The 13,040-nt window shown below is 34.1% G+C and overlaps 1 pseudogene; it reads right to left on the minus strand.

Moving 5' to 3' along the window:
- The window catches only part of LOC143404377 (large ribosomal subunit protein uL10 pseudogene), a 35,890-nt pseudogene that overhangs the window by 21,910 nt on the left and 940 nt on the right, over nt 1-13,040 (minus strand).

A 13,040-nucleotide genomic window follows, 5' to 3' on the forward strand; every position in this document is an offset into this window, starting at 1 on the left:
TTAATTACTAATGGGCATTTTCCCCATGCTCATTTGACATCACTGTATCTTTTTTTGATGAAGTGCCTGTTTATTTTCTTTTTCTGCATTTTTAATTAGGCTATTTATTTACTTATTGCATTTTAAGAATTTTTTATGTATTATGAATACAAGTCCTTTACCAGTTTTGTGATTTGTAAAATTTCTTCTAATCTGTGGGTTGTCTTATTTTTGTGGGGATAAGGGGCAGGATTTGCGATAGAATACACTAATTCTCTACTACTGAGCTACTTCTTCTCCCCCCTTTTATTAATTTGTTTTCTTTTCTCTCTGTCTCTCTCTCTCTCTCTCTCTCTCTCTCTTTCTTTCTTTCACACTAAGTTATCCAGGTTGGGCTTAGTATCTTCCTGCCTCTGTAGGCTGTCTTTTCATTCCTTTAGCAGAGTCTTTCTTTCTTTCTTTCTTTCTTTTTTTTTTTTGTTTTTGCATGAGTTTAATGTACCACTGGGCCCCACATGAGACATCATAGATTCAAAGAGGAATAAGGCCTGAATGCCACCATGGGGTACCCCATCATCCAGCAGGTGAACTTTCACACACACGATTTATTAAATTATATCAGACAAGAACATGAATAAATTATTAAATAATATGTCATCTGTTGTCACAATAATTATAGTACCCACTTTCTATGTGTGTTCGCACACACATTTATTTATATTATATTATTATATATTGAAATATGTACAATTATATGTTATATTATTATATTACTTATTATATTATTAATATTTATAAATATATAATCTATATTTCAACCTTTAACAATCTACCCCAAAGAACAGAGAAAAAGGATGAAAAATAAACATTTTCCCCCTCAATCAACTTGATATGTTGATAGTGGCCCTCTGAAGAATTGGATTTAAAAATAATTCAAAGTTATTTCCAAGCTCACTAGAAAAGTTTGATTGATTACTATTGCTGCCCTTGGCCTAGGAATAAGAAGAGATTATTGCATCTCACATCTTTGCCCCCTCTTATCTCTAGCATGCAACAGTTACAACAAACTTTCTCTACCCTATCATAGATTCTAAGACATTATGGTCCCTTTCACCAAAGTTCTCATCATATATACTTTATTAATCAACCTTTGCTTTCAGAGAGATGAAGTTGGTAGTGAGGCAAGTCAAAAATTTACTTGACTCTCTGTTTTAGGTAAATGAGACTTCCAGCTGATATTTGGGATGCCATCACTATTGTATTAGTCTCCTTGTTAGGATGTCATTCCCAGCAAATAAGGGAAATAGGTTATCTCACCTTAAAATTGTTAAGAATTGAAAAGCCCAAAAGCAATCAAAGAAATCATGAAAAAAGAATCCAAAAGATGTAGCTACATAAATACTCAAAATGTATTAAAATATGTAAAGAATCACAAACAAATGACAAAACAACTTGGGGAGAATGAAGAATATGTTCTAAAACTATAGCAGAATTGATATTTAACTGGTACAAACTAATCTACTAGGTTGGAGTGTAAGTCAGATTTGGCTTAAGACTATAGAGCTAAATCAGAAGTCCAATATTATTTGTAGTTGTGTCCTCATCACCAAAATTAACTGTGAAGTAAAGAGGTTCCTTTGGCTCAGAAGGCCAGACTGATCTGCAAGTGACTAGCAGAGTCTTTCTTAAGAAGGAAAAGTTCCCAATTTTGATGAAGATCACTTTATCGATTTTTTTCATTCATGAGTTGTTCTTTTGTTGTTGCCATATCTTAAAATCTCAGCTTCATCTGATCTCACAAAGATTTTTAAAGGCTTTTCATTTTAGGTTTTGAAAGATTAGAACTGTGAATCATTTTGAGTTAATGTTTGTTCATGAATCAAATGTAAGTAATGTCTATACATGGATCAAATTTAAATTTATTTTATTTTATTTTTTTGTGGTTGTAGATGGACAGCATACCTTTATTTTATTTGTTTATTTTTATGTGGTGCTGAGGATTTAACCCAGTGCCTCACAAGTGCAAAGCAAGTGCTCTACCACTGAGCTACAGCCCCAGCCCCCATGGATCAAATATTGATCTTGTTTTGCAAATTGTTATTTTGCAAAAATATTTCCAGTATCATTTGTTGAAAAGACTATCCTTTCTCCACTGAATTGCCTTTTGCCTTCACTGAAAATTAATAGATCCCGTATTTGTGAATCTATTTCTGGACACTCTATTCTCTTTCATTGATCTGTTTGTCTATTTTAATGCCAATAACACACTGTCTTGATTCAATATTCAATGTCAGTTATGTCATAGACCACTTGCCAGCCTATGTATTATACACCCAGCCACTGTTGAGTCAGCAGCAGCTGAGTGCTGAGGGCAGTGGCTTGCAGAGTACAAAGCAGGGCTGCTGAGGACTTCCTCTTCATGTGGCTGAGAGTTTCTTCTAGTTTGTGGTAAGCTAAAAATACCTCACTCTCCTCTTTGCCTCTAGTTTTTACCTAGCTCAATAAATTTATATCTTTCCAAAATCCAAATCTGATCATATAATTTCCTTTTAAATGGTTTCCCATTGTCCTTAGGGTAAAGTCCAAGTTCCTTGTTCTTTGAGGTTTGGTATTTCTTTCTCTTTCCAGTTTCATTTCTTACCATTCCCCATGCTTCTTCCACTTATATGCTGTACTCAAGCCATGCAGATTACTTACTATTCCCTGAACATGCCCACACTATTCCACTTCTTACATTTCTTTCTCCTTCTGTAAAGAATATCTTTTCCCTCACTAATTTTCACACCTAGCTTTTATAAGTCTTTTAGATCTCAGTTTTGATATACATCAATTCAGTTTAACAAATGTTTTTTAAGCAACTGATATGAGCTAAGAACTGTATTATTTTTTTTAAATGGTGAAGACAGATTCTTTTTTTTTTTTTTTTTGAGAATTTCAATATTTATTTTTTACTTCTTGGCGGCCACATCTTTGTTTGTATGTGGTGCTGAGGATCGAACCCGGGCCGCATGCATGCCAGGTGAGCGCGCTACCGCTTGAGCCACATCCCCAGCCCCTAAGAACTGTATTATGAGTAAGGAACAACTCATGAACAAGGCCAGCATGGCCTTTGTCATCATGTATAGTTTAAAGGAGGAGATGGACATTAAGCAAGTAATTATGGTAAAATTCACATGTATAATCATGTAGAAAATAACATGTAGTGAAATGCTTTTTCCCTGATAATGCAAAAACAACTATAATACATCTGGCCATCCATCTAGATTTTTGCTCAAATGTTATGTCTGAAGTTCTCATCCTGAAGTGAGGGTAAGGGAAAATAGCAAAAGTTGATCTTTGCATTCCCAGTAGCCACCCAATATTCCTAGATTAGGCCGAAGAAATGGGTGTCAAGAAACCTGGAGATTCTTGGAGATAGTGCTGTGATCTTAAAATTCTCAGCCATAAGACCTAGAAATATCCCCAGATTATTTAAACTTGAGAAATCAAGTACCAGCAGGCTGTTCCAAACTCTAATTTAGACTAGCAAGGATCTTAAATCACACAGACAAATTCCTAGAATACTCTCACTAACAAACTATATGGGCTCATTCAATTAGCCTCATAATCTACAAACTTTTAATTTGAGAAATTGAAATTTTAAAGACCACTTGTTCAGATAGGGTGGGGGTCACTATACACTACAGATGAGTATAACAAAAGGGGAAGCTTAGTGTGGCTTGGAGTGTGAGGTGGGGGTGAGGGGTGAGGAAAACCTTAGAAAAGGATATTTAACCAAACCTTGGAGAATGAGTAGGAGTTAGCCTAAGTGGAGGAGTTGGTCCTGGTGGGTGCTTACTTCTATTCTACACTAATCATATGTAATATGTATCACAGTGTCTTGTTTATCTCCCTCCCTTAGTCTGTAAGTTCTTGAAGACAGAAACTGGGTATTTAGGGTTCAATAGTCTATTAATTTCCTCAACATGAAGTAGGGAAGAGAAAATAGAGAAAGACAGCTCTTGGCAGAGGGGTTGAAAAAGGTCATCCTCTGTGTAGAAGTATTGAAATTAGGCAGATGTAGACATATGGGTACAAGGTTTGCTCCATAAAAAAAAAAAGCACCTTTGTGGAAAAAATGGCACCTTTTCCTGCAGATGGAAAAGCTCTGTACTAAGGGACATGACTTTGTGATTGGAGAACAGGATGGATTTTTAGTCTGTATTCACCTGTTTGTGCATTTTTGGAAAGTGCACAAATTCCACAACTGTATCAGTTAACCTTATGAATTTTTCATTGAAGTTTCTGTAGTTACTAGTATAGGCCCTGACACTTTGGAGTATATATTTACAAAATAGCCCTTAAAGCTAAAAGTTTAGACTAGGGACTCCAGTGCTAGCTTATAGCCATGCAAATTCCAGATTGTCAGCCATGATCATGAAGATACCTGACAATAAGTAGTGGTGTCAGTTGTGAAGCAGTCATTTCCAGTAGAAAGCTCACTAGTAATTATTGCATATAAATTACCAAATAAATGGGGCTGGGATTGTGGCTCAGTGGTAGATCGCTCGCCGAGCATGCATGAGGCACTGGGTTCAATCCTCAGCACCACATAAATGTAAAATAAAGATACTGTGTCTACCTAAAACTAAAAAATAAATATTTAAAAAAAATTACCAAATAAGGGGAGTAATTGATTTTAAATGGTTAAATTAATTTGCTGATAGAACCTGTTGCTTATACACATGCACATCTCTTTAGAGAGTTTGTAGGAGTTTTTAGGGTCCTGAAATAAAAAGTGGTGACAAAACCCAGTGAAAGAAAACTTCAAAGACTCCACCAAAAACTTTAAAACTAATAAATAAATTCAGAAAAATTTGAGGATACAAAATTAACATACAAAATCCAATAGTGTTACTGTATGCCAATAATGAATAGTCTAAAATAGAAATCAAGAAATGCAATTCCATTTACATTAACTAACAACAACAACAAGCTGTAGTAATAAATTTGACCAAAAAGGTCAAAGAACTCTAAAATAGAAAATTATAAAGCACTGATGAAATAAATTGAAGAGGACACAAAAAGTAGGAAGACATTCCCTGTTCATGGAATGGAAAAACTGATATAATTAAATATTTATACTACCCCACAACAATCTACAAATTCCATGCAATCCCTAACAAAATACATTAACCTTCTTCATAGAACTATTTAAAAAAAAAAACTAAAGTTTTTATGGAACCACAAAAACCTTGAATAGCAAAAGACAATTTGAATAAAAAAGAACAAAGAAAGGGGTATTACACTATCTGAATTAAAAAAAATACTACAAAATTGCAGCAATCAAAACAACATAGCATCTACATAAAAGTAGACATAGAAACCAGTGGAACAGAAAAGATACTCTGGATATTAACTCATATATTGACAGCCAACTGACTTTCTAAAAATGTTCTAAAAACATATATTGGGGAAAGGATAGCAGGGAAAGTGGGATATTGATCTGCAGAATAATAAAACTAGATCCCTCTTATCAGTTATCAAAACAAACTGAGAATAGATTGAAGACTTCAATGTTAATCCTGAAGCTATCAATGTTAACACACACACACACACACACACACACACACACACACACACTCTCATACAGGAAATGCTTCAGGACATTGGAATGGACAAGGACTTTGGGGACAAATTTCCAAAACCACAGAAATCATAAGCAAAAAATAGAACCCTACTACATTTTTGATTGCACAAATGGTGTGACCCTACTTTGTGTACAACCAGAGAAGTGAAAAGTTGTGCTCCATTTGTGTACAATGAATCAAAGAGCATTCTGCTGTCATGTATATCTGATTAGAACAAACAAATAATTTTTAAAAAAGCAAAAATAGACAAATGGGATCACGTCAAACCAAAAAGCTTTTGCATAGCCAAGAAAACAATTATTGAAGTGAAGAAACAACTTAGAGAATAAGAGAAAATAATATTTGCAAACTATTAATATCCAGAATATATAAGGAAGTCCAAAAACTCAACAACAAAATAACCTGATTAAACAACAAACCTAAATAGACATTTCTTAAGACATACAAGTGGCCAACAACTATACAAAAAATGCTCAACATCACTAATCATCCAGAAAATGAAAATAAAAATCACAATGAGATATCACCTTACCCCAGTAAGAGTAGCTTTTATCAGACTAGAGATAAAAAAGGCTGGTAAGTATGTAAAGAAAAGAGAACCCTTGCACATTATTGGTGAGAACGTAAGTTAGTAAATCGTTATGGAAAACAAATTAAGGTATCTCAAAAAAATTTAAAAAAACTACTGTATGATCCATCATTCCCATTATTGCATATATATCCAAAGCAAATGAAATTAATGTGTGGAAGATACATCTGTACTCTAAGTTTACTTCAGGACTGTTCACTATGGCTAAGAAACAGAAATAATCTAATTGTTCATCAAATGATGAAAGTGTAAGGGGCTGGGGATATAGCTCAGTTGGTAGAGTGCCTGCCTTGTTTGCCCAAGTCCCTGGGCTCAATCCCTAGCACCACACACACACACACAAAAATGATGAAAATATAAAGAAAATATGGTACATATGCACAGTGGAATACTATTCAGTCATAGAAAAGAAAGGAATCCCTGTCATTTGTAGCAACATGGATGGAACCAGAGTTCATTATGTAAGGTTTGAAATAAGTCAGGCACAAAAAGAAAGATAAGTGCCACAGTTGACTTCACTCATGCATGAAATATAAAAAATTTCTCGTAGAAGTTGAAAGTAGAATGGTGGTTACTAGGTTACTAGAGTCTGAGTAGAGTAGGGTGGTGAACAGATGGTGGAATGGTCAACCAATGGGTACTATATTACAGTTAGCGGAATGATTTCTGATATGATATTGCACAGTGGAGGTGAATATAGACAACAATAATATACTGTATATTTCAAAAAGCCAGGAGAATTTTGAATGTTTTCATTACGAAGAAATAATAAATGTTTTGAGTAGATAGATACGTTTTAACCTGATTTGAACATTATACAATGCATACAGGTATTGAAACATCACAATACTCCATTAATATGTACAATTTTAATGTTTTTATATATTAGTTGAAAACAAATTTAAAGAAAGAAAGAGCATACCAAGAGAATAGAGAATAACTCCCTGCAGTTTCTTCATGTGCTCACATAAATGGATAATCAAGTGACTTTTCTCCTAAGTTCCAGGTCCTTCACAGCACACTATTTGAGAAAACATATAGACTACCATATCATATTCTATCAATCATACCCGAGATTGAAGGAGTTGGTTGGTAAAACGATTCAGTCTAGGCTGCTATAGACAGACAATACATAGGTGCCTGGGAGGAAGTGAGAAATATATTTAAAATGTACAAAGCAGGAGTTTGGTCCTGATACCCCTCCTTCCTGAAGATAGAGCTATCTCCATTATCTTTATGGATTGTTGGACAATGACCTGATCCTAGGCAGATTGTATAGAGGAGTAATTTGTCTCTGCTTTCTCACACCACCTGCCTTGTTTATGTCCCTTCTCCTCTAAGACAATCAATGCCCAGATTCCCTGTGCCCCTGTTCACCTTTGGTGCCTTGAAGTCCTATGCTGAAGTCATCCAACCAGTTTGTGAGGATTTCCTAGTTCAATCATCTTTGGCTCCATCAAAAGTGATCTGAATCATATCCCATTCCTCTAGACTTGATCTTGGGGAAAAGCTATTTCACCCTAAGTTGCAGTGTCTTCTTATCTCTTTGTCTTTATGATATACATGGATTTTCATAGGAAAGACTGGAAAAATAAAATGCCTTTAGAGAAATGATAGGATTTAGTGTAAGAGCCCCCAGTTTGAATCAGCATTATATATAGAATTTTGGGAAAGTTTCTTCATTAATATGAATTTCAATTTATTAATTTGACAAATGCAAGAATTATTCATTTTATAGGATAAAGAACAAGAAAACATATACAACCAGAGATATGAAAAATTGTGCTCTATATGTGTAACAAGAATTGTAATGCATTCTGCTGTCATATATAAATAAAAAATGCATATAAGAAAAAGAACAAAATGACATTATAGCCATATAAAATCTACTAATAAATTGTTCGACATTAAAAAAAAAACACAAAACAACCCAGTGAAATCTGGGTTACTGTATAAACACATGTGGATGAATTATCTTTCAACATCCTGTATTCCTCAGGAACTTAGCTCAACTGATCAGAACATCACATAGCTTTTGAACTTAGATGGTCTTAGATGGTCCAAGTAACAAGTGGGGCAACTGGTAAGCTTATGAGAAAGTCAATTTACCAAAATAGAGTTGGGTGAGTTTCTTAAAATGTCAGGCAATTATTGTACTCTATCGGTTATAAGATATCACTGACTAAAAACTATGCCATTAAAAATGCCAATTACAAACTATGATTTATAGACAATTTGATTTCACAGATGTTATCACATTTAAAAAAATATTATAAGGCTAGAAATGTTGCCTAGTGTAGAGCACTAGCCTAGCACATATGAGGTCCTGGGTTCAACCCCTGGCACTGCTTCCCCCGCAAAAATGCGTTACAGAATCGATGAAACATGGGTTATAAAATATTAATATTTTTGTTTATATATGGCTATGTATCTTTGAGGAAAATCAAGGTTATTTTTCTGGTGACAGCAGACCAATGGTTCAAGTTCCTTTGATAGGTACATCCTCAATAGCAGACCAGAGTTTGCTATCAAAGTTTCATAACACCATCTATAAAAATCATATTCATCTAATTCTATGCTCATCAAGCAAGTAATTTGGTGTTCTTGGCACTCTTCTCTACAGGGAGGGAATGTTTCAATGAGTCTGCCTGAGTATTACATTATGTTTGGCAGTCAAAACTTTTACTGTGAATCAATACTATATCAACATGTGATGTATCCATTAGTCTTTTATATATTTCATTATTTCGTTTACCTGAGCTTGATCAACTGTGGTTAAAACTTATTTTTTAATTTAGTTTTTATATTTTGATAGCAGAGATTAAACCCAGAGACACTCAACCACTGAATCACATTCTCAACCACCCTTTTTTTTTTTTTTTGAGACAAGGCTTAGGGGCTTGCTAAATTGCTGAGACTAACTTTGAACTTGCACTTCTCCTGCCTCAGCCTCCCCAGTTGCTGGGATTACAGTCATGCACTACAAGGTTAAACTTAATTTTAACCTGGAAAGCTAAGAACCAAATCCTGTAGGAAAATGACTCTGTGGCATTACCATCACCAGGTGGGTTAGCTTTCCATTATTGGAAATACCTGAATTGGAGATGGTGGTACAGACCTGTAATCCCTGTTGCTTTTGGGCAGCACATCAGGCAGGGAGCATGTGGTAGAGCAACTGCTCCTCTCGTGACCAGGAAAACAAGAGAGAGGCGGGTCAGGGGGTAGATCCTAGTATTCTCCTTCAAGGGTGTAACAACCCTAATGATCAGAATGACTTTCCTTTGGTCCCCACTTCTTCTACCACCTCCTAATAACACCATGCTGGGGACTAAACCTTTAACACATGAGCCTTTGGGGCACATTGCCATTCCAAACTATAGTACCAGGTGAGACATGAGTTGAGTAATAAGCTGACCTCTTTGTCAACTTAAAATTTAAATGGCAGTTTGAGCATGTGACTTTTGAGCTATACCATCATAAGACATTTGAAAGCTAAGTACATTCTGTTTACCTTCACATCCTCGAAAGGGCCCCACATAATGTCTGCAATGTTATAGGCATTGAATATTAGAAGAGAGGATAGCTGTATATTTTCCAGTCTCTGTGGGAAAGGATTAAATTCATCATCTGAGTAGAGACTACATTTCAGGCATTCTTTATTGAAAGTGAAGTAATTAGGTAATTAGGACAGAATTTAATATTGTAAGAGAAATGTTGATGTCCAGAAATATAAAGAGAAATGGATGTAAAAAATAAACATGATATTAACTTGTTATATTTTTACACCTGTATTTTTTTTTTCTGGTTAAATGTTTCCTAAATGTATATGTTAAAGGTTGTAACTACCATTCTTTTTCTTCTTTCAACATATTTTAAAAACTTAAATAGTACTTGATAGAGATTTCATGTTCATTTTGAAGAGATTTAATTTCACTTATAGTTAAACCAAAGATCTCTAAGTCCAACTTCTAATTATTGCCATGTAGTTAAGGAACACATTTGTGCAATTAGGTTTCCCAATTTTCTTTGGTTTGTGTTTTGCACCACTGGGGATTGAACCCAGGGCTTTGTACATACTAGGCAAGCACTTTACCACTGAGCTACATTCCCAGCCCCCAATTTTCTATTACAAAGAAAATCAATACATATTGTTAAATACATTGGCTTGCCATTTTACATTCTTTTTGTTTAATAAAGTACATGGGATATCCAAAATTACAGATGCCTTTTTTCCTTTGATGAATCTCAGCCAAATATTATAGAACATCTGGAATCTTTCACTGGAAAAAATAAACAACAAAGCATTTCTCAAGCTTGATGTGTGTGGAAGTTTGATGAAGGTTTAGTGAGGGTGGGTTTTTACTAGAAGGCTGGCTGGTTAGTTGCCAAGAATTTCTGGGCAGTAGTTTTGGCATTAATTTCTCACTCTTATAAATCCAGTTTCCTGATCTTGCTGACTTTCCATAGTTGATCAGACTTAGTGGCTATTTCCCCTTCTTTCCTTTTGCTTTACTATTGAACCTTCTATAATGGGATAAGCCAGTTCATTGACCTTGTACTTTATGCAGCTCACCAGTGATCTTGTATGCCCAGTAGATACCCTTATCTCTAATGACTTCGTGGCTACATTTACTTGAGGTGTACAGAAACTCTGTTTTGTGCCTACCAACCCAATTTCCTTTTTCTCCAGGGTACATAGCAAACTGTATTTTCTAGCCTTCCTCTGAAGTTAAGTGGGGCCACATGACTAGAGTGTTAACTAGTGAAAAATGATAAGTGTTATGGCAACACATGATGGAATAACTACTTCCTCCTCTTCCAACTTACTGCAGTTGTGTATGACAAGACTAGGCAATGAAACTATGTTAAACTATTAAGAGTTGGCGTTCTTTGTTATAGTAGGAAGTTGTTACATATATTTACTTGGCTTCTGTAATGCTCCTCTCTTTCCTGAATCTGTGTGTTATCCATTTGTCTGTTTATTTATTTTCTTGAACTTCTCTACTCATTCCTTAAATATTTTAATGTTAAGTTTTCATGTCCCACTATTTTCTTCCTCTACATGTTGTTTGATGAACAATCTCCTATATCTGTTTTCATCTACTAATATATTAATTAGCAGAATACTAAATATGTTCCTAAATATTATATAAAAGTTTTATTAAATATGTATATATGAAATTTATTTTGATTCATATTTTGTGAATTTGTTTCAACTATGATTTTAAAGTCCTTATTACTTATTTTCTCATTTTTGCCATTCCCTTTTGATTGTATCTTTTTAAATGGTTATTTCTTTGAACAATAAAAACTCCTCATTTATCCAACAATATTAATTGAACATTGCCAGAACTGTCTTTTCTTTTTTTTTCTATTGGTGTATAGTATGTGCCTTACATAACTCTATGTAAGTAATCAGTGAATGTTGGGTGAATTGAATAGAACTATTTAGTGTATAACTGCCACGAGTAAGGCTCTTTGCTGGGGTCAGTGCAGGACAAAAATAAATATAAAACTTAATTTCTGTTTACTTCATTTTTTTTCCCACTCTAAACATCCTCCCTATCCCACCTCAATTAGCAAACATACTGAAGTAATTGCAACTCCACAAAAGTGACTTGCTTTCTGATTTTGGTATTCAGAGGTGACTCCAGAACTAGAATGGTATTAGGCAAAACTCAAAACTTAATTTGACTTAATTATTAGGATACTATATTAATGTTTATTTTTTTTTTTTTTGGCCTGGAATTCAGAAGCATTTAGTATCTTTTTTTTTTTTAGAACTGACTTGAATTTTCTGAGATCATAGCTTACTTTATATATTTTATTGGGAAATTTCATTCATTGAAATAATTAATGGATTCACAAACTTTGCTAATATTGTTAGATTTTAATATATTAATAATAGCCAGGTCTTGCTTCTCCTTTTCTTTTTAAAAAAGATTCTTCACCGGGTATATTCATCAGAGCATCATTTTAGTCACAGTAAGTAGATGTCATTGCAAATTTTCTCCCAGGGTCTAGCAGTTTTTCACATTTTATTTTCATTCTTAAATACAATTTCCTTTTAATGTTTTTAAATATTTTGGTATATCACTACGACTTTGGTAGTGTTATAATGTGAAAATTCTCATAGTGTGTAACATTTTTATTTGTTGTAAGTCCAATAGTAAACTAGAATGTCCAGTTTTAGTGGATTCTGCAAATGAAATTATCCAAAAGGTATCCCCTAATCAATTGGCTAAAATTATACACAGATTTATATTTTATTGTTTGCACCTTAGTGTAAATGAAGAAGGAAAACTTGCATTTTGGAAAAGCCCAGAGAGCTGGGAGTCTTTAAGAAAATTACCTAACCTCTTTTTGCCTTATTAGGTTGTAATAAAATTGAACAAGTAAGAAAAATGCCTGGTACAGTGTGAGCTATTATTTTTAACTAATGAAGAAATTAATGTTGTCAATATCTTTGTTTGAAATCTGTTTGCTTAATTTTCAATCCATAGGAAAGAGTTTTTCATTCTTGTTAAGTAAATGCAATATTTCTCTGAATGTCAATAACATCTTGAGGGTTTAGAAGAGCATAGTTTATCATAACTGCTGAACTAAATTAAAAAAAAAATTTATTTATTTATTTGGTGAGGAAACAGGTTCAGAGAAGTCAAAGAATTTAAGGCAGGACAAGCAGATTTCTCAGGCACTTTTGCTTCATCTTAAAAGTTTGCAACTCCTTGCTTGCTCATGTCAAAACCAAAATCCCCCATCAGCGTTTCAGAATCTGAGGCTAATGTTTGCTATAAAAGATTTATAGAACCCTCTGGGGATCTACTGATTCTTCCAGAGGG

Source organism: Callospermophilus lateralis, chromosome 7, assembly GCF_048772815.1.
Source record: "Callospermophilus lateralis isolate mCalLat2 chromosome 7, mCalLat2.hap1, whole genome shotgun sequence".
Taxonomy (NCBI): Eukaryota; Metazoa; Chordata; class Mammalia; order Rodentia; family Sciuridae; genus Callospermophilus; species Callospermophilus lateralis.